This window comes from Chlorocebus sabaeus, chromosome 10 (assembly GCF_047675955.1).
Source record: "Chlorocebus sabaeus isolate Y175 chromosome 10, mChlSab1.0.hap1, whole genome shotgun sequence".
Classification (NCBI taxonomy): domain Eukaryota; kingdom Metazoa; phylum Chordata; class Mammalia; order Primates; family Cercopithecidae; genus Chlorocebus; species Chlorocebus sabaeus.
Genome location: NC_132913.1, coordinates 121,973,330 through 121,995,336, shown reverse-complemented (window position 1 = coordinate 121,995,336; position 22,007 = coordinate 121,973,330). Strand labels below are relative to the sequence as shown.

At 45.2% G+C, this 22,007-nt stretch overlaps 2 long non-coding RNA genes and 1 pseudogene across 4 annotated transcripts in view; 2 read left to right on the top strand and 1 right to left on the bottom strand.

Annotated features, from left to right (window-relative positions):
• The window catches only part of LOC140712624 (uncharacterized), a 24,052-nt gene extending 6,373 nt beyond the window's left edge, over positions 1 to 17,679 (top strand). Inside the window, exons 1-2 of one of the 2 annotated variants that reach the window (XR_012094334.1) lie at positions 3,748 to 3,808; positions 10,909 to 17,679. This is a non-coding gene — a long non-coding RNA (uncharacterized lncRNA). Of the gene's footprint in view, positions 1 to 3,747; positions 3,809 to 10,908 lie in introns of those variants that run through there. The other variant, XR_012094335.1, reaches the window with a different exon arrangement.
• On the top strand, positions 2,508 to 3,730 carry LOC140712621 (10 kDa heat shock protein, mitochondrial pseudogene; annotated as a pseudogene).
• LOC140712622 (uncharacterized) lies at positions 10,782 to 22,007 on the bottom strand. 2 transcript variants are annotated; one of them, XR_012094333.1, is made up of 3 exons: positions 20,457 to 22,007; positions 20,214 to 20,340; positions 10,782 to 11,734 (listed from the first exon to the last, which is right to left on the bottom strand). It is a non-coding gene; the product is annotated as an uncharacterized lncRNA (long non-coding RNA). The 2 variants fall into 2 exon arrangements; XR_012094332.1 differs by having other exon boundaries at positions 20,214 to 22,007.

The following is a 22,007-nucleotide window of genomic DNA, read 5'->3' as shown; positions in this document are numbered from 1 at the left end:
AAGATGGAAGCCATAGCCTTTTTATAACCTAACCTTAGAAGTGACCTCCCATTGCTTCTGCCGCATTATATATGTTAGAAGCAAGTCCACATTCAAGGAGAAGTTGTACACAGGCATGAATATCAAGGAGTGGACCCCACTGGGGAGCCCATTATAAGACCATCTGCAATGATATTTAAACTTGACCACATGCTCAGCAATTTCTCTCCTTGCATTACTTCCTAGTATAACAATGAATAATCCTTCCAGGCCTGTGAATGGAAAATATTCTGCCTCTGTCATAATTATTTTTTTTTCTTTGAGATGGAGTCTTTCTCTGTCACCCAGGCTGAAGTGCAATGGCATGATCTTGGTTCATTGCAACCTCTGCCTCCCAGGTTCAAGCGATTCTCCTGCCTCAGCCTCCCGAGTAGCTGGGACTACAGGCGCCCGCCACCTTGCCTGGCTAGTTTTTTTGTATTTTTTAGTAGAGACGGGGTTTCACTGTGTTAGCCAGGATGGTCTTGATCTCCTGACCTCGCGATCCGCCCGTCTCGGCCTCCCAAAGTGCTGGGATTACAGGCTTGAGCCACCGCGCCTGGCCAGGTTGTCCTTACTCTTGAATGACCATGTATCTGAATGCATTTGACAGCTCTTCCTTGGCCCTTCGAGTTTCTAATTCCACTTCTCCTTGGTTTCTATTATCATTAAAGATAAATCTCTGTCATCCAATGTTTTGGCTTCTGTGGCGGTTTTTAAAGGTTTTTCTCTTTGTTATCATTGCTCAGCAGTTTCGTGGTGATTCATTTAGGCATATGTTTATTTTACATGTGTCCTGTTCAGGACTCTCTGTCCAATTTGAGTAGGGTTTCCAGACAAATTACAGGCAGCCCAGTTAAATTTGAATTAGGTAAGTATGACTCAAATATTGCATAGAACATACCTGTATTAAAAAATTATTTTTTGCTTAACTAAAATTCAAATTTGACTGGAAATTTTATATTTTTATTTGCTGAATTTGACAACTTGAAATTTGATGAGTCTTGTCTTTTGTCTACCTTGGAAAATTCTCACTTCTATGTTCTTCAAATATTGCCTTGCTTGAAACCTCTCTGTTTCCTCCGTCTGAATTTTTATTGAATATATGTTTGTATTAGTTTTCTAGAACTGCCGTAACAGATTACCACAAACTGAGTTGAGTAAAGCAACAGAAAGTTACTTCTCTCAGTTTTGAAGGCTGAACATCTAAAATCAAGGTGTCTGCAGGATCATGCCGCCTCTGAATCTCTAAGGAAGAATCCGAGCTTTTGGCGGTTGCCAGTGTGGGAGACCAAAATATGCCACCCCAAAATATACTTTTTTGGCATATATCGAGATAGCTATTCAGAGAAGCTGCAGACACAGAAATAGCTCTAAAAAGCTGTCCTTTTGTAAAAGAAATTTACATCTATCTACATCAGTAAACCAGCAGGCAGATGCAAGCAGAAGCTTTCTCTGAGGTCTTCTTATCAGCCTAAAGACAGGTCTAGGAAAGACTATATTAGCAGCCCAGACAGAGTCCAGAGATTGGAACAGAGTGTTCCCTTTTTTTCTCAGGGCTGCCACCTGAGAGACAACCGCCTAACAAGACAACCTTTAATTTACAATATATTAAATATTTCCTCTCCTTGCCTTCCATAACCTGGAAGGAGAGTTGCCAACTCCCCCCACCAGAAGCCCCAAGCCCCCGTTTCTTTCCGTAGCTTAAAATGCTACCTAAGCTTCAACCACCTGGCCCTTCTTTGAGTCTCATATTTTGTGGGACTCCCTTGCCTTATGCATGTAATAAATTTGTGTGCCTTTTCTCCTGTTAATCTGTCTACTGTGACATTTATTTCAGAGACTCAAATCATCGCATCTTCAGAGGGTGGAAGGAAAGTTCCCTTGACCCCTACACCAGCAGTTCTTCGCACTTCTTGGCTTGCAACTGTATTGCTCCCCTCTCCGCCTCTGTCATCATGTGGATTTGTGTTCCATATTTCTGTCTTTCTGCATTTCTGTGTCTTCACACGGTCTCCTTATAAGGATACCAGTCATTAGATGGGGACCACCCTAATCCAATATGACCTCATCTTTGCTTGATTACATCTGCAAAGATCCTGTGTGCAGAGGCCAATTTCGAAGTCCCAGGTAGACATAAATTTTAAAGGAACATTATTCAACCTTGTAAAACGTTCAACACTCTCATAAGGGGGAGTTGAACAATGAGAACACATGAACACAGAGAGGAGAACATCACACACCAGGGCCTGTCGGGGGGTGGGGGGTAAAGGGTGGGAGAGCATTAGGACAAATACCTAATGTATGTGGGGCTTAAAACCTAGATGACAGGTTGATAGGCTCAGCACACCACAATGGCACATGTATACCTATGTAACAAACCTGCACGTTCTGCACAGGTATCCCAGAACTTAAAGTAAATTTTTTTAAAAAAAGTTCAACATTTCACTGTTTTTTTGTAGTTGTTTTGTTTTTAATGAGACCTTTTATGGAACCAAAAAAGCCAAGGAGGATGTAATTATACATTAAAAATAGAGGGATCTCGCCTTGTGGTGCTGCATAAGAGTGGAGTATGAGTCTGTGGCAGAGGGAGTCATGGCAGGACAAGCGTTTAGAAAGTTTCTTCTACTCTTTGATGGAGCATTTGTTGAAAGGAGTGCCACCATAACTGTAACCAAAGGGGACATTATACTTCCAGAAAAATCTCAAGGAAAAGTATTGCAAGCAATAGTCGTAGCTGCTGAATCAGATTCTAAAGGAAAGAAAGGGTGGAGAGATTCAACCAATTAGCATGAGAGTTGGAGATAAAGATCTTCTTCCAGAATATGGAGGCACCAAAGTACTTCCAGATGACAAAGATTATTTCTTATTTAGAGATGGTGACATTCTGGCTGGGCACAGTGGCTCAAGCCTGTAATCCCAGCACTTTGGGAGGCCAAGGTAGGAGGATCACCTGAGGTCAGGAGTTCGAGACCAGCCTGGCCAACATGGTGAAACCCTGTCTCTACTAAAAATACAAAAATTAGCCAAATATGGTGGTGCACGCCTGTAACCCCAGCTACCCAGGAGGCTGAGACAGGAGAATGACTTGAACCCAGGAGGCAGAGGTTGCAGTGAGCCAAGATCATGCCATTGCACTCCATCCTGGGTGACAGAGTGAGAAACTCTTTCTCAAAAAAATAAATACATAAAAAAGAGATGGTGCATTCTTGAAAAATATATAGACTGAAATAAGTCACTATTAAATGACATCAACGTGAAGCTGCCCATTCCACTGAAGTTCTAAAATCTTTCGTCATGTAAATAATTTCCATATCTGTATTTTATAATAAACTAATGATAACTAATGACAAAAAGTAGAGAGCATAGCTAAATCTATTCAGTCTATTCTCAATTCAAACTATCCATCATGCTTCTAGGTGTTCCTTTTGTCAATCTGTCCTGTTTTCATTACGTGTTGTTCTTCCTTACATTTTCTATTTCTTCTTTGAAATCACTTTCATAACTTCAAACATACTTATTTTTTAATCTTTTAAGATAATTTTATTACCTCAATATCTTGAATTGTTACAGGGGTATTATCAACCCAGGGTCAATTTATATGTTACAAGCTTAACCTAGAGTTTCCTACCCCATACAAGTAATTTAAATTCAGACTTTTTTTTTTGTCTGGGTGACACTCCTTTCAACAAATGCTCCATCAAAGAGTAGAAGAAACTTTCTAAACGCTTGTCCTGCCATGACTGCCTCTGCCGCAGACTCATACTCTGCTCTTGTGCAGCACCACAAGGTGAGATCCCTCTATTTTTAATTTATAATGACATCCTCCTTTGTGTGTGTGTGTGTTTTTTTTTTTTTTTTTTTTTTTGGTTCCATAAAGGGTCTCATTAAAAACAAAACAACAACAAAAAAACAGTTAAATGTTGAACTTTTTAAAAACTTTTTTTTTTTTCCTTTTCTGAGCCCTGGGTAGCAGCACATCGATGGGTTGGTTTTGTTTCCTCTTCATTGAAGGTGGTGAGTTTTAAAGATCTCAGCTTTATGTAAAGGTCTCCATTTTGACCCTATGCCAAACCTCCTTTCCTGTCTTCATCTGGGTGCTAACTTAGAACTCTATTTCTGGGTCAAATAACTCCCTGCTCTAAGCCCTGATGACTATACCTTTGACACACACTATATTGGTATGGCTTTTAATTGTCTCTTTGTTTCTAGCATCTGAGGATCTATGTCTTTGTTAATTCAACTATGTATTTTAAATAAACGTCCTATTTTATCTAACATTTGTAGATATCTGTAGCTGGGGAAAACTAACTTTAATTGATTCTACTGAGTAGACAGGACTGGAAGTCCGGTCTCTGGGGTTTATTAAAACCAAGGTAACTAGCTCTCCTGGATGCTAGCTCACTGTCCAAGTTGAATTCAGTGTCAGTCATCCAGAAAACGTCCCATTTTTCATGTGTGAAGTCTGCTTATAGTGAATAGACCAGCTTAGGTCCTTCATTTAGTTCAGTGAACTCCTCAAAATGTGGTTTCAGTATTGAAATAATTGGTCATCATTCTGATTTGACTATTTTCTCTCTCTGCTAGGAAACCAGAGAGGAGTGAATCCTACAGACAATAGACAGATGTTTGAAATACTTAGAACATGGTTTGTTTTTGTTTTTGTTTTGAAGTGGAGTCTTGCTCTGTTGCCAGGCTGGAGTGCAGTGGCACGATCTTGGCTCACCGCAACCTCCGCCTCCCAGGTTTCAGTGATTCTCCTGCCCCAGCCTCCCGAGTAGCTGGGATTACAGGCATGCGCCACCATGCCCAGCTAATTTTTTGTATTTTTAGGAGAGACAGGGTTTCATCGTGTTGGCCAGGATGGCTTCGATCTTTTGACCTCGCAATCTGCCCACCTTGGCCTCCCAAAGTGCTGGGATTACAGGCATGAGCCACCGTGCCCAGTCAGTTGTTTTAATTCAAAGTTCTAGACACATAGGAAGTGGAGGAAATGCTGGACGAGAAGGCACAGTTAGACGGTAGACCCACCTCTGTCAATAACCAGGTCCAATTCTAACTCATTGTTTTTCATTTGCAAAATAAGAGTGTTGGACAAAATACCCTATAGGCTCCTTCTAGCTCTTAGGTGATTTGTAAAGGTTTGGGGTGAGGGTAAACTGCTGGGTTAAAGTCTGCGTAGTCTGAAAGCCATGCAGGGGCTCTGACGGGCTTACCCTTGTCCCCGAAGCTGAGGCCTGATGTGCTACTTTCCCAGGGCTTGGTTCTTGCCTGTTTTTCTTGAGGTTGTCTTGGCATTTGCCCACACCCTTGGTTGTTAGTTTTTACTCTCTGCCCCTGTGAAAATGCACCTGCTCTCGTGGCTTCACTGGCCACTTTCTCAATCCTGGCTATCTTCTCTATGTTCTTGTTTCCCGTCTCCTATGGGTCTGTTTCTTTCTGGCTACTCACCATGAGGGCAGAGATGCCAAATATCTACAAAATTCCTCATATTCCTGAAGAAATTCTCCCAGTCTTTCCCTAGCGTCCTGTCTCTGAGGGTACCACTGTGATTGGTGAGAACTTTCATAGATCTAGCCTCTTCATTTACCAAATCCTACCAAGCCACTTTTCTTGTGAAATGTCTCATATGTACATTTTGTGCATTCAATAAATAGCTTTTGAGTTAGGCCAGGCACTGTATTGGACATGGATTAAACATAAAATAAAGAAAGCAGATCTCGGCCAGGCACAGTGGCTCACGCCTGTAATCCTAGCACTTTGGGAGGCCAAAGCAGGTGGATCACCTAAGGTCAGGAGTTCCAGATCAGCCTGGTCAACATGGTGAAACCTGGTCTCTACTAAAAATACAAAAAAACAATTAGCCAGGCATGGTGGCAGGTGTCTATAGTCTCAGCTACTCAGGAGGCTGAGGCAGGAAAATTGCTTGAAACCCAGGAGGCAGAGGTTGCAGTGAACCGAGATGGTGCCACTGCACTCTAGCCTGGGCGATAGAGCAAGACTCTGTCTCAAAAAAGAAAAAAAAAAAGAGAGCAGATCTCTGTCTTCAAGAAGGTTAAGGTAGAAAAGGAGCAGGCAAACAAGTTCATCATGGCTCATGATGAGAAAAAAAAAAAAAACAGGCATGGTAGTGAGTTACAGGGCTGGTTATTTTTGGCCAGTTACTTAAGGGGTCTCTCTGCAGAGAGCTGAGGTCTAAGAGGTGAGAAGAGAGTTCCAGTTACAAGTGCATCAATAAAGCCTATAGTCTGTCTCTCTCTCTCACACACACACACACGCACACACTCAGACACACACACACAAAGATATTTGCTGATTCATGAAATGAAATAAGCAGCAGCTGACATTGAGTCTACAGCAAAAAAAAAAAAAAAAAAAAAGTAACAATAAGACTTTGCAACTAGTTTTGCCAAAGGTAGAGAACATTCTGATTCTAGGTGATGGATCAGACCTGGTTCTAGGAGTAGAAAAATTATTCAAGAAGAATAGGAGCGATTGATCCATTAAGGGGGATTAAATGCCCTCTTGGGAACATTAAGCACTATATATCGTGATTTTATAATCATCCCCCAAGCTTCCATCTGTAGTTCAACCTTTGAGTGAGCTCCAGCTGAAGGCTGGTTCAGTTCTCAGGCAAATACTATGAATCACAAGAGATAAGTTCACCCTCATCCTGGTGCACATAGTTTTCTTATGAGTTAGGATTTGAGGAGCTAGCTTTCTTAGTGCCTGAATATCCTTGTATTTTGAGTTTGATTTGTAAACGCTGAGATTAAATTTTTCAATTGATCCCTTTGGAATGAACACTTGGGTCCCCAGGTAGTTGAAAAGCACAGAGCAAAAGTCAACATCACTTAACAGGCTGTTTGGTTCTCCATCCCCACCTTCATTCTGCTCCCAGCTGTGTTTACCTGAAGAACAGCAGAGCCCAGGAAGAGGTAACAGCCAAAGACCTTTCTTCCAGGATTTTGAGTCAGGTCCCAGCAATGATCTAGATACCAAGGACACCCAAATCCATTTAAGGAGCCCAATTAGGCTCAAGGAAAACCAGAACAAGACAGGGACCCTGCTCTACAGGCTGTTAGCAGGTCACAGCAAATGTCAAGACAGTAGCATGAAGTGATTCAAGAATTTCAACTGGTCTTCCCTGCAAGCTCTTAACAGGGGAACCCAACATAGGGACCACCAGGGCTCTGCCCTCTTGCTGTTGACTGCACCACATAACAGCTAATTAGATTTTGCTTCCTCTGTGGTTGGTGTTATCTGTAAAGAATGAGCAGAACATCGGCGCTAGTGCCATTCAATCCGTTATGAGTTCCACAGTTTGGCCATGAACAATGGTGGCTGAAATGGCATTCAGATGCAAAAAGCTAGGACCTGGAGACTGAGGCAGCCCTGTGAGACTGGGTGCTGTTGGGCCACCCCTAAGAATGGCCATGTGGAGAACCTTTCTGAGGAAAGAAAAGCTAGAACTCTGAAGGCCATTGAGTGCCCAAGTCTTAGATAATGTGAAGGCATGAACATGGGGTTGCAGATGATGGCACCATTAAAATAAACTAGTCAGTTTATTTGGGGTTTATCTGGGTGGGGTGGTGAGCTTTAACACATCATGCAGCCAATAGCAGGTGCCTGAGCGCAGTGTTTACAGGAGGAAAATTCATTCACCTATTTTATTCAGACTCCAAAGACGAGTCTATGTAATTAAGAGACTGAGAATTACACTAGGGACCTCCTAAAGACATGTTTGTGAGAGTCTGCCCGAAGCCAATTAGCATAATGAATGAGACATGCAGGAGCAGTGAACTCACGTGTGTGCATGTTTGTCAAAGAGGATCATGGTGGTCTTTCGTCTTTCAATCCTGTTCAGATCTTGGGCAAGTAAAAAGTCAACTAGAGGAATTTTTTTCTTAAATATACGTGTACATATGCATTAGAAAGGTAAAAATGAATCCTATAAAATGTACTTTTTATTCTCTCTCTTTCAAGAATTAACCACATATAAAAACCAGTTTTGGGCAAAGGGGGTGTGGGTTGTGTCTTTTTGGTTTCTGTTCTCAAAACCCAAGCAAACATCAGGCTATGAAAAAGGAATTCAAACAGAATAAATTTCCATTCCTTCACCCAAAGTGCATCAACTTCCTCCCCCAAGACTCACCTCCCTCTTAGCCAGGCACTGAAAAGACAAGAACTCCACCTTCAGGTCTTCTCTGGGGATGTGGGAAACGCCAGCAGAGCATCCTGGGCTCAGAAATCAGTCGTGGCACCTGGCACCTGCTTGCCCTCACCAAATTCAGCCTGTCCTCCTCAGCTGCATTGTCAGCCACCTTCCCTCCCACTGCCCTGAAGATGGAAGTGTACCCAACCTTCAAACCCCTGTCGCTCCAGACCGTGAAGTTTTGGGCTGAAGATTCATTACGAGGCGAATGAGATGTTCATCACTTACATAGCCTACGGCTTGTGTGTTGAGAAAGATATTGAACCAACAAAATGATCTTCAACACAAAACTCTATTCTCCACTTCACTCTTTTTTTTTTTTTTTTTTTTTTTTTTTCCCCAGACAGAGTCTTGGCTGTGTCGACCAGCCTGGAGTGCAGTGGCGCGATCTTGGCTCACTGCAAGCTCCACCTGGGTTCATGCCATTCTCCTGCCTCAGCCTCCCGAATAGCTAGGACTACAGGCACCCACCACAACGCCCAGCTAATTTTTTGTATTTTTTTCTTAGTACAGATGGAGTTTCACTGTATTAGCCAGGATGGTCTGGATCTCATGACCTCGTGACCCGCTCCTCTTCGCTCTTTATTGTTAAAGCACTTATTTCATTGGTTTCAAGCTGCTTTAAAAGGAGTGAATGTGCAGGCAAGGAGATTGGACCGCGTTGAAGTGTGTGTCCCTGCAACTGGGTCCTCCAGGCACGGACACATGTTCATAAGATTAAAAAGGACATTGCAAGCCCAGGCATGGTGGCTCATGCCTGTAATCCCAGTACTTTGGGAGGCCGAGGCAAGTGAATCGCTTGAGGTCAGGAGTTCAAGACCAACCTGGCCAACGTGGTGAAACCCCATCTCTACTAAAATACAAAAATTAGCTGGACATGGTGGCAGGTGCCCGTAATTCCAGCTACTTGGGAGGTTGAGGCAGGAGAATCACTTGAACCAGGAGATGAAGGTTGCAGTGAGCCGGGATCACGCCACTACACTCAGCCTGGGCCACAGAGCAAGACTCTGTCTCAAAAAAACAAAACAAAACAAAACAAAACACCTGCTGTTGCAGTTCCCAGATATGAGTCCTCAACATGCTCTTGCTATAACCCATTGGATTAAAAGCAGTCCTTCCCTTTGGACTGTGGGTCCAAAGCTCTGCCCCATTTTTCTCTTTCCATTGAGCTATTCAAGTCCTGATGGCAGTTTCTTGAGAGGTTAATTGGTAGTAGGCCAGCATTAAAAAAGTCAGAGGGGGCAGGAGTCCTGTGGTCATGGATTTCTGAAATGCCATATTAACATATTAACAAAGTTAGATGCCTGTCTTTATTGCAGGTCTCGGGAGCCTTTTATACGCTCAGGTCTTTTCAAATCCCCAGTGGAACTCTGCTGCAGTTTTTCTCAGTTTGACCCCAGCGCCTTTTGTTTTCTGTGGAATGTCATGGGATTAGCATTCCTGGCGGTACTTAGGGAGACATGTTTTCTAGCAGTCTGGGTCCCAGAAGGGCAAGTCAGGCAATCAATCAACAAGCAAATACACAGATAAGTTGCATGGCAAGTTATCATCAATTTTAAAATGTTACTGATGATATTTTTAATCAGTTTATTTATTTGTACTAAACCTATTTCTACTTACAGAACTCCTCAATTCCCACTAGCCCCATTTCAAGTGCTCAAGAGCTACATGGAGCGCCCTCACGGCCCGATTAGACGTGCAGAGCTTGATGAAGCAGATAAAAGACATTCAGGTTTAGACCCTTGGAGGGAGAGAACACAGAGGGCTTTGTGACCTTTTAATGAGGCCCAAAGACACCCCTGAGACTTTCCTTTTCCCACCCCTTCTCTATTAATCCACTTCAACAACATGAATTTCCTCAGCGAGTTGAGGGTTTACCCCTACCTGCCTCAAAGGAATTTTGAAAAGATTAAAAAAAAAAAAAGAAAAGAAAGGAAAACAGAGCTTTGGCTTAGCACTCAGGACCCATCCGAGGTGGTCGCAATTAAAAACATTAGCAGCCACTGTGATTTGGCCTCGCTTGTACGTTAGTAACATGTGATCTATTTCACCAGCAGCCATAGCGTTTGTTTTGGAGACTTCAGTCAGAAAGTAAACGTAACACATGTGTGAAAAGAAAGAAGTGTGTGGAACTTGGGGAAAGTCTTATCTTCTGAACACAATTGCCCGAGAAGAGAAGCCCCCATCTTTTAACAAAGAAAAATCCATTGTTCATCATTTTGTGCAGTGTGAAAACCAACATGATAAACAATGATTCATTTTAATGGACCGAAAAATAACTTGCATAGACACTGGAGGCCAAGAAAAGAAAAGAAAAAAAAAAAAAAAAGAAAGGAAAGAAAAAGCATTATCCTTTTATCCATTTAAAGAAAAGAAAGCAAAATACATCTCCTTATCAGCTCTCAATAGAGGATTAATAGGCTCTAAGCAGAAGCTTCGGGAAGGCTGCTGTTTCAGAAAAGCTTATCAGGTTTTTGAAAAGAAGAATTTCAACCCCCCTGAACTCCCACCCTCTTGTGTACACAACTGGAAGAATGGCACACCCAGATCTGATGGTGATAGCTTTTATTTGCAGAGATGGGTTAGATTGGAGATGAGAGGGGAGCTCATCAAAGGGCTTCAGTTAGTTGTATGTAAACCGGCCTTGTCTTCTGACACTGTTCTTTTCCTTGCAGCCCATCGAAAGATATATCTGAATGGTGACTGGACCCAGGGGTGCTGGGGCCGGGGTGTCAGGAAGCTGCTCTTGGGAATCAGCCATCCTGCTGCTGTTCCTGTAAGGATTTCTGTTACTCTTTAAATCAGTAAGTGGAGACCAGGGCATTCTAATGTTGCAAACATTAGACATTCAAGCTACCACTTAAAATTTCTGCTGCAAAAGAAATTTCAACCACTGACTAGTTAAGGGGAAGGATCTCCCCTACCCTGTAATTCCCATGGCTAAAACGCGTGCCATTTCTTATTTCAGACTGGAAGATTCTGTAGGCTGTCTGATTTAGGTAAACGGTGCTGTCTTTGGCTTTCGTTAGGATGCTCAGAAGTGAGAGCCGTTGCAGTTTGACCCTCTCTTCCTGGCTGTGGGCTTTGCTGTGATACAAGGTAAAGTGAGGAGGGAGTCAGCACTGCCCTGGAACCTAGCCCAAGCCTGTGGCTACGCTGTGGCTTCATGTCCTGGGACTGCTTTAACAAATGACCGCAAACTGGGTATCTGCAAGCAGCAGAAGCTCTTCTCCCAGAGTTCTGAAGGCCAGAAGTCCAAAATCAAGGTGTGGACAGGCTAGGTTCCTTCGGGAAGCTCTGGGAGAATGTTCCGGCTCTCTCCTGGCTTCCGGTGGTGCCAGGATTCCTTGGCTCTCTTTGGGTCCTAGACGCTGCACTCCAGTCTCTGTCTCCATGGTCACATGGTGTCCTCTCTGTGCCTCCCTGTGGCTTCACGTGGTCTTCTTATACGGACGCCAGTCACTGGATTTAGGACCCACCCTAGATCCGGGAGGACTTCACCTGTGAGAATAACATATGCAAAGAGCCTATTTCCATATAAGGTCACTTTCTGAGGTTCTGGGTGGACAGGTATTTGTCAGCACACTATTTGGCCTAGTCCATCCCCATCCTTCGACTGGCTCCAAGATGACATTTTCCTAAACTTCTAGTAGCTATTTTTATCACTGCAGATTTTATCACCTCGACAAAAAAAAAACAAAACACACACAAAACTCTGCTAAACTTTTCACTGCTTTTAAAAGCATTGCCTGTGGCTCAGGGAGAAAGCTAGAAGAACATGAAGCAAGCAGCTGCATGACACGTCCATGGGACAGGCCTGGGCGTGGAGCGAGGGCTCCAGAGACAGGAGGGAAGGGAGAACTGACCTCGCCTGCTTTCTGTGGAAGGAGGAGGTGGGAGCCACGCAGGGAGTGCCGGGGAGCCAGGTAGGCCTGGACTCGGATCCTGGGGGTGTGAGGAGACGGAGGCAACCAGAAGACCTCTCAGAGACAGGACCAAGGGCAAACCACCTGGAAGCCCCCGAAGGCCATGTGCCACCAGGAGCGTCATCTTCCCAGGAGCATCACCTTCCCAGGAGCGTTACCTTCCTGGGAGCCTAGACTCTGTTCTGCAGAGCTTTGGTTTAGTGCAAGGGGCAAAGGGCTGGATGGAGAGACGAAGCTTCAGGGCAACTCCACACCCACAAGGCCAGCCTGGCTTCCTCACTCCTGACCCGTAGCCTGAGGCTGCTGGTTCATTAGCCATTCTGGGCCAGCAGCCTGTCTTGCTCTGCCTTTGCAGCCGCATAAAGCACATGAGAAGCTGTAGTAACTTAAACAGAAAGAGGAAGTCCCAGAAGATGGGCATGCTCTTTAAAGGAATATGAAGGAAAAGTCCACATAACCCCTGACAAAAACTCTCTCCTTGACCAAACCTGAGTCAGGCTCCTCCAAGCCCTCGACCTTGGTCCTTGTCCTTGCTAGGCCTGCAAAGCTCAGTTTCAACAGGGATCCTGCTGCCAGTTTATTGAGAACCCTTGATCCTCCATATCGGATCACCCTGGCCTGCCTTCAACAAGAATCCCCTTGATCAGTTTAGCAAGAATCCCGACCCGGAAATCATCTTCATCTGCTGAACTCCCTCAACCTGCTGTAAATATCCCCTTGTTCTTTTTTGTTTTTCTTTTTAATTTTATAATTTTTTTTTGATAAGGAGTCTCACTCTGGTGCCTAGGCTGGAGTGCAGTGGCCCAATCTCAGCTCACTGCAACCTCTGCTTCTTGGATTCAAGTGGTTCTTCTGCCTCAGCCTCCCTAGTAGCTGGGACTGCTACAGGCACCTGTCACCACCCCTGGCTAATTTGGTATTTTTGGTAGAGATGGGGTTTCACCATGTTGGCCAGGCTGGTCTTGAACTCCTGACCTCAAGTGATCTGTCTGCCTCGACCTCCCAAAGTGCTAGGATTACAGGTTTGAGCCACCACGTCTGGCTCCTTGTTCATGTATTGGGAGTTGCGCCTGATCTCTGTCACCTGTTGTGACAGTGTGGACACCAATTGCAATTGTCCTGAATAAAGTCTTACATACCATTTTAAAAAGTGTCGGAATAATTTTTTGTTTTACACCCTCCCCAACCCCACCCCCTGCCACGGAACATTTAAGTACAGAACTTAGAGCTCCATACTAGACAAGGTCTCTCTTCAGTACAGAGAACGTCTGTCCTTGGCCACACTCCGGTGAGGTCGGTAAGTCCTGCCCCGGTTCCTGGACCCGCAGCTTTCTGTGGAAAGCCCCCACTCGCAGGCAGCCACAGCAGAAGCAATGGAGGAAGGAAGCCCGGCAGGCTGGCTCAGCACATGGTCGACTGAGGTTCATTTCCTTTTTATTTTCTTTCTAGTGCTCCTTTCAAAACTGTATCTCTCTCCTTTAGAACACAACTTCTTTTTTTAACCCTAAGTCTCACGTGGAAAGAATTTGTTTAGTTTGCAGTGGTGCTGTGGCATGAACCTTCTGTGGGGTGAGTCATATACCCTGGGCTGCTGACTTGCATGAGGCAGGGACAGGGAATGTTAGCTCGGGGAGCTTGCTTATGTGTTTTCATTGTAAAGAGATGTAATAAAAAGGCACTATATCAGAATGTAAACTCTCAATATCAGTCTTTAATTCAGCAGTGTTTTTCTATAATAAAGTATATTTGTGTTCGTTAACAGAAGGAGGAGGTGGAAAAAACATAAAGCACGTGCAAGTAAAGGTTTAAAATACAGGTGAAACTCTACCTACAGAGGCACGACTCTAACATGCTTAAGGATGCTTGAGAAAGCCCTGACCCTACAAAAAGGCCTAAGAACCGTGGCAAGAATGAAGGAGTCACACAATGCAAAAAGCGCATGAAGCCCAAGGTTCTCTTCCCCAGTGTTAAATCATCTTAATACAGAGGACTGGGCTTTAGGACATTCCGTGAAATCTTGACTCACCGTGTTCTGTGTCTGGAAGCTCAATGTGAAGCAGATCTTACTTGCACTTCTAAAAGGAGGCATGTTGATGCAATGGAAAAAGATCTGATGCAGTAAGACTCAGAGTCCTAAGATTCTCTCTGTCTCTAACTGCCATTACAAGCTTTTGTGAGGATGGAAAGGTCTTTGCAGGGTGCCTGCACACAGAAAGTGTCTCTAATAGGAAAGAACATGTTGTTGGAGCTTACCATTCTAGTGCAGCTTCCCTCACAACAGCACCAGTGGGGCCATCTGTCCAGATGCCCGGCCCTGTCCTTTTGAACATCCTAGATGCTTTGCACCCTCCAATCAATGTCCTGTGAGTTGCTTTCCTGCTAAAGTTAGCCCAAGATGATTTCTCTTGCTTGCAACAGAAGAGTCTTGCCTTGATCAGTTGCTGTATTTGTTCCCTGTGGCTGCTGTAACAAGTTGCCATCAACTTGGTGGCTAAAAAGCAACAAACATTTCTTCTTTCACAGTGTGGAGACCAAATATCCAAAATCAGTTTCACTGGGCCAGAATCAAGGTGTGGATTGGGCAGCTCTCCCTCCTGAAGATCTAGGGGAGAATCCATTCCTTGCTTCCTTTAGGTCCCTGGGGCTGCTGCATCCCTTGGCTTGTGACCATATCACTCCAATCTCTGCCTATGTGATCACATTACCGTCTCCTCTCCTGTGTGTGTTGACTCTCTTTCTGTCCCTCTTTTATAAGGACCCTTGTGATTACATTTAGGGAGTACCAGGTTAACTCAGGATAATCTCCCCATCTCAAAATTCTTAACCTAGTCACACCTGCAAAGACCCATTTTCCATATAAGGTAACATTTATGGGACACAGGAGTTATTACCTGGTATCTCTGGGGGTCATTATTCAGCCTACTGTAGTTGTCAGTTATGGAGTTTGCTTTTATAGCCTATATTTGCTGTACTTTTTGATGATGATGCTTACAAGTCTCATTGTCTCAATCTGGTGGGACCTGCAGGTACTAATGGCTATGACATCTGGACAGGAGACAAGCAGCAACAGGAATAGGTTTGCAGGAACCTGGAGCCATTGGCATCTGCTTGGCTCTGCCTCGTCTTTTGCTGTTTATGGGTTGTTGCCTTGGCAGAGCCGTGGCTAGAGGTATAGAGTAACTCATACGCTTTTGACAAGAAAAGGTTTTGACCCCATAGGGGAAACACCACAGCTCGTGTGTGGTTATTTCCATAGCTAATTTGAGTACAATATGTCAAGAAACATGGCCCAAACCTTTCCTATCAAAAGCATTTAGGTTATTATTCTTAAATGGTTTTGATGGTAGTATATTTTACCGTGGAGACATAACCATGCATTATTTAGATACATATTTCTGCTGAATTCCATTCCCTCTCTCCCTCAAAACTGTGAATGCATTTGGTGTTTAAGAACACATGCGTGCTCCTTAACCACAGGGGCATACGCTCAAGCCGCCCCAACAAATGCTGCTATTATTGAAATGGGTGCTCCAGAGTTAGAAAGTAGTTTTTATTTCTTCTAGATGTTATGCAGATTTATGGTAATAATACTTTGTATTGTTAACCTTTGCATGTAATAGTAGCATTTGTTCCTATCTATTGAAACACGACCATGTCTGTGTAACATGCATTAAATAAAAATGAAATGTTGGCAATTTTCAACTCCTTTACTTCCTGCCAGCTCTCCCTTTAGAAAGCTAACTGGAAGAGAAATATATTTTTTCCAGTGAAATACAGAATTTGTTTTTTAAAGAATGAAACAAAAGTAGGAGTTTGTCGTTTCGTTTGAATTCAAATAATCCCTTAAAGCTATGGGACTAAACAGCAAATTTGAGGGGAGAGGGAGGGGGAGGATACCATACAAATAGCTAAATTTATACCGAAAGTTCAGTGGAAACAAAAACAGTGTAGACACATGACAGGGGATGTCATCAGTGGATGCAAAATTGGAGCTTTAGATAAGGGGTATTTTTATTACATGTACATTAGGCAGCCTTCTCCATCACAACAGAGACTGCAGGCCCAGGAGACCTGATGGATTCATTCATGGGTTCACTCATTTGGTCATTTAGCTGATACTTAAGAAGCACTGGCACAGAGCAGATGCTAAAAGTAACATGGTGAGCAAATAGTCAGGGTCTCTGTCTTCACTGGGAAGCATCCTTGTGAAGGAAACAGACATTAAGACCTTTCAGGTTCTTCTAATTGTATCCTAAGAGCAAAGAGGTGTCTCGGAGGGTATTGAAAGTGCTGAAGTAGAAACTGTCATGATCAGATTTCCATCTGAAATGATCACTTGGTTGGAAACCGGTACAAACATAGGTGTACATCAGTCCAGGGAAGAAATGATGGTTATTGGGATGGAGGTGGTGGGAGTGGAGAAATAGGGATAGATTTGAGAGATTTTTCTAAGGTGAAGTTCACAGATCCATGTAATGGTTTGGCTCTGGTTTGGGCAACCTTACACCTTGATTTGCTGAAACAGTCTACAGTGACCTGCCGCTACAATGTAACGATTTATTGGCTGGACACGGTGGCTTATGCCTGTAATCCCAGCACTTTGGGAGGCCAGGGCGGGCAGATCACTTGAGGTCAGGAGTTTAAGACCAGCCTGGCCAACATGGTGAAACTCCCTCTCTACTAAAAATACAAAAAATTAGCCCGGCATGGTGGCGGATACCTGTAATCCCAGCTACTCAGGAGGCTGAGGCAGAAGAATCGCTTGAACCTGGGAGGCGGAGGTTGCAGTGAGCCAAGACGGTGCCACTGCACTCCAGCCTGGGTGACACAGTGAGACTCTGTCTCACAAAAAAAAAAAAAGTCACCATTTATTATTACTCTGCTATGGTCCAAATGTTTGTGTCTCCACAAACTTCATATGTTGAAACCTAATCAACAACGAACTGTGTTTGGAGGTAGAGCCTTTGGAAGCTGATTAGATCATGAGTGCAGGGCCCCCATGAATAGAATTAGTGCCTTTAGAAAACAGGCCAGAGAGAGACCTCTTGTTCCTTCTGCCATGTGAAGTTACTGTGAAAAGAAGATTGTCTATGAACCAGGAGTGGCCCTCACCAGAAACAAAATCAGCCAACACCTTGATCCAGGACTTCCCAGAGCCCAGAACTGGGAGAAATAAATGTCAGCTGGGCAAGGTGGCTTACTCCTGTAATCCCAGCACTTTGGGAATCTGAGGTGAGAGGATCACTTGAAACCAAGAGTTTGACACCAGCCTGGGCAACATAGTGAGACTCCCGTGTCTACCAACAATTTAAAAATTAGCTGGGCATGGTGGCACACACTTGCAGTTCCAGATACTCAGGAGGCAGAGGTGGAAGGATCACTTGATTCTAGGAGGTTGAGGCTGCAGTGAGCCATAATCATGCCACTGCATGCCAGCCTGGGCAACAGAGCAAGACGCTGAAAAAAGAAAAGAAAAGAAGAGAAGAGAAGAGAAGAGAAGAGAAGAGAAGAGAAAAGAAAGGAAAAGAAAGGAAAGGAAAGGAAAAGAAAGAGGAAAGAAGGAAGGAAGGAAGGAAGGAAGGAAGGAAGGAAGGAAGGAAGGAAGGAAGGAAGGAAAAAGAATAGGAGGAGGAGGAGGAAGGAAGGAAGATAGGAAGGAGGAAGGAAGGAAGATAGGAAGGAGGAAGGAAGGAAGATAGGAAGGAGGAAGGAAGGAAGATAGGAAGGAGGAAGGAAGGAAGATAGGAAGGAGGAAGGAAAAAGAAAGAAAGAGAGAAATGCATGTTGTTCATGAGCCACCCAGTTAATGGCATTTATTACAGTAGCCTCCATGGACTAAGTCATCCTCCTTTTACTCCTCCAAGTGTCCAGTTTGGACAATAGACTCTGTGGTCACTCTGCCTCTGAGGCATAGGGAGAGGGTGGTGTTGAGGATGAATGTGGGCCTCCGACTCACACTCTGGAAAGACAGCAGTGCCATTGCTGAGATAGTAAACATGGGTGAATGCCATGATTCTACAGGTTATCACATCACAACCACTTCCACTGAGAAATAAGCCGGGCAGTGCTGCAGGCTTAAGGGTGTTAGAATTTGTCTGGTCGGTCAACTAAGCAACAGGCTGCCCACCAGCATCGGTAAAAACAAGCACCATCTATAACCTTGGGCGGTCCTACCGGCCCTACTGTGTCGCGTGGTCACCCAGGCTCCCTGCTGACTGTGACCACAGTTCCCTGGCCGCCTCCTTACATAGGAAACACACGTTGGTCTCATGAGAATTTTGTTCCCAAGCACTGTTTCCTCTTGGGCTCATGTGGGCCTGCACATGTGTCCCTCCTGTCCATGCTGATGGTGGGAAGATGCTTGTAAGAATAATCCCATAGCAAGAGTCTGAGAGAGCCCAGGTGGGCACAGAGGGACAATGACAGAGTCTCTGAAAAGGAGGAGAACAGGGGAAAGGGAATTATTTTTGCAGGCAAGGAAACAAGAGCACAGATTTTGACCTCCTTAATTACACTCCAGAGTGTGCACTTGCTTCCTGCTCAGCCACATTCTCCTGGTAGACACCTGATCCCCCTGTGACTTCGTTGCTGAAACTTGTCTTTCAGATCCCCTTTGCCCATCGTCTGTGTGCTCCCAAGAGTCTTCTCTTCAATCCCACTGGGGGTCCCCAGCACCCTGGGCCAGGCCTCTCCCTATGTTACCAACAAGGGTTCCAAGTGTTCCTGTGAAGCCAGCTCTTCATACGGATGGGATGGGATCCCTTGGTATTGAACAATCACCAAGTCAAGTGAAGCATGAGCTCTTTGTTCCCCTTGACCTTGTCTTCTAATTGCTCACTGGTTTTTCTTATCAGCTTGTGAGATCTCCTTGTACAGGCTTGTGAATATTTTTGTGTGACATATGTGCCGAAAATATTTTTCCAATTTATCACTTTTCATTTGATTAGGTGTATGGTATCTTTCCCCAGGTGATACACACACACACACACACACACACACACACACACACACACACGTGTATATATATATGATAGATACAAATGACAAATACATGAATATAATTGAACATACACAGTGATTTCCTGTCAAGAGTAATATGGTCTCCCCATGTATAGTTTTCCTTGTCTCTAATTTTATTAAATTGTGTTTGCATTTAGATCTTGGATTATTCAAAACATTGCACTATTTGTACAATCACTCACAAAGACAATACATAAAAACTTGACAGAATCTGATATTTCTAAAATAAATCACTCCAGACCAGTATCTTTTCTCCCTACGCGCCCCCCACCCCACCCCACTGCCCCCTCCAGCTGAGACAGAGTTTCACTCTTGTTGCCCAGGCTGGAGTACAATGGCACGATCTTGGCTCACTGCAACCTCTGCCTCCCGGGTTCAGGTAGTTCTCCTGCTTCAGCCTCCTGAGTAGCTGGGACTACAGGCATGCGCCACCACACCCGGCTAATTTTTGCATTTTTAGTAGAGGTGGGGTTTCACCATGTTGGTCAAGCTGGTCTGGAACTCCTGACCTCAGGTGATCCACCAGCCCTGACCTCCCAAAGTGCTGGAATTACAGGCATGAGCCACCATGCCTGCCCTCCAGACCAGTATCTTACGTAAAAATATTTTATTGTATTCTAAGAAAAGATTCAGAGCAGAACTGAAATTTTACCCCGCCCTCCCCCACCCCCCCAGCAGGTGCTGACTTCTCCAGCACAGCCCCCTCACCTCCATTTCCTCTCCTACCAAAAGCATCAGTCTTTCTTCTATCCCTAGACCTGCCCTAGGTGGAAGGACTTGGTCCAATCTAAATTTTGAGCTTCCTGTTTCTTGTGGAGTTGATTTACGTTTCACTTTTCTGTTCTAAAAGCACTATCTATTCATCGTAGAAAACAAAAGTGTTATAAATAGTAAAGCCTCCACAAATGGACATTATTGGAGGTCTCAGCATCTGACTCCCGTCTCCAACTCCAGAGCCATGTCTTTCCCCACAGCTGCTATCCAGGGATGGGCCCCCGGCCCACCGAGAGCCAGGAGACCAACAGTAGCCTTACCTGCGGGGAGAGGCGTCCCATTTTCCTTCCAGCCCCTGAAAGCTACTGAAGGGAACTCTGCTGCTCTGGTGGTGGTGGGGGGCGGTAGGCAGCCATCAGCAGAGGAGGCAGGGCAGCACCCAAGGCCCTGGAGGGGGAACCCAGAGATGCCTTTCAGGACATGTTGTCCCACACCTGAGTGTCTGATCTGCTAATGCTGCTATGCAGAAGGTTGGGGTGAAACGCCACAATTGCTCCACTCACTAGAGCCACGTAAACCACCTGAGCTGGAGCGGGTGTCTTAGTTGGGGCTGCCAGGCGGCTGGAGGATGTGGGAGAGGAGGCCTGCTTCTCATCCAATTCTCCTTTTCTTTGTCCAGAAATAGGCACACAATGAGGAAGGCGTCTGATTCCAGATGGCAATTGTCCCAGAAAAGCAGGTGCCCTAGAGCAGTGTGGACATGCATGCGCATTAATCCAGCCATTTCCATTCGGGGTGCCCATGCCTTACTTCAGAAGGGGGCTCAGTTCATGAAAGGTGAAGGAGCCCAGGAGCTGGAGAAAAGAGTGCTAATGAAAATTGTCTTTGTTCTAAAGAAAATCCCCAAGGGAGCATCATTTGGACGCTTGGTTTTGAATGGATGGAGCACAAAGTGAGGCCAGTATATGGTCAGTTGGGAAGGGAAGCACTTGAGCTGAGAAAAGCCACAGCAGGAAAGCAAGTGGAGGGGACAGGTTTTCTTCTGCCCTCTCTTCCCACGAAGAGCCAGCACACATTCACTGAGTACCACCCTGTGCAGGGAGCAAGGGCTGGGTGACGGGAGCCTGCAGCCGAAGGACACGGGCATCCTAGGGACAGAGAAAACAGTGCCTACCAGGGATCCCTGTCCACAGCGTGGGAGACGAGGAGCAGAGTTGCTTATGGTCCTGAAAGAGATGGGTCTGAAACAGAAGGAGAAGAACCCTTCTTACGGTGGCCACTGCAGCCCGTTTGGGGGTCTTTCCCAGCCTGTGAATGCAGACAGATCAGGAGAATTGATAGGAACCAAATACAGGGGACGCGGCTCTCCCCTGCTCTCTCTTCCACCAGGAGAAGCAGTGCCATGATGCCTGTGGTTATGCATACTGGAAATTCCTCACTTGGTCTGCCTCTTGCACTCTCTGCTGGTGGTGTTCCCTCGAGTACCGCGAGCAGGGGCACCCCCAGGGAGCAGAGGCCAGGGCGAGGCTCAGAGCCAAGGCTGATGCCTATAAAGGGAGGCAGCTGAGTTGGAGGCCACAGCGTGGATGGTCCCCGTCACCGTGGAGGGACAGCATGTGAGGCTTTCAGCCCCTCCCAGGGTGGGTGGTATCACTCAAGGAGGAACCAACAAATCCCACCCTTTCCCCTTCCCTCTCTCTTGACTTGCCTCCATCTTTCTTGCCTTTCTTCCCCCCACAAACCTTTCTTGATCTCCTACTACATACCAGGGGTGATTGTAGGAGCTGGAGATAAAGCAGTAAACAAAACAAATGCTTGTCTTTGTGGTACTTACTTTCGGATGGAGGACAGGTCAAAGAAACACTTTGATGTTGGAGTTCAAGACAGTGCATTGCTTAACAAAGAAAGAAGCAAGTCAAGGAGAGAGAGGGCAGGTGGGATCCATCACAGAGTGGCCTCTCTGCGGAGGGATGTCAAGCGACTGGACCACCCCACTCGGTGTCCCTGTGGGGTCTGGGGCTCAGGACAGTCAGCACAAGGACTCCAGGGCTCCCCCGTACACTGCGGCGCCTGAGGGTTCCTGGGGGGCAGCCGAAGTGTGTGCACCGACCTGG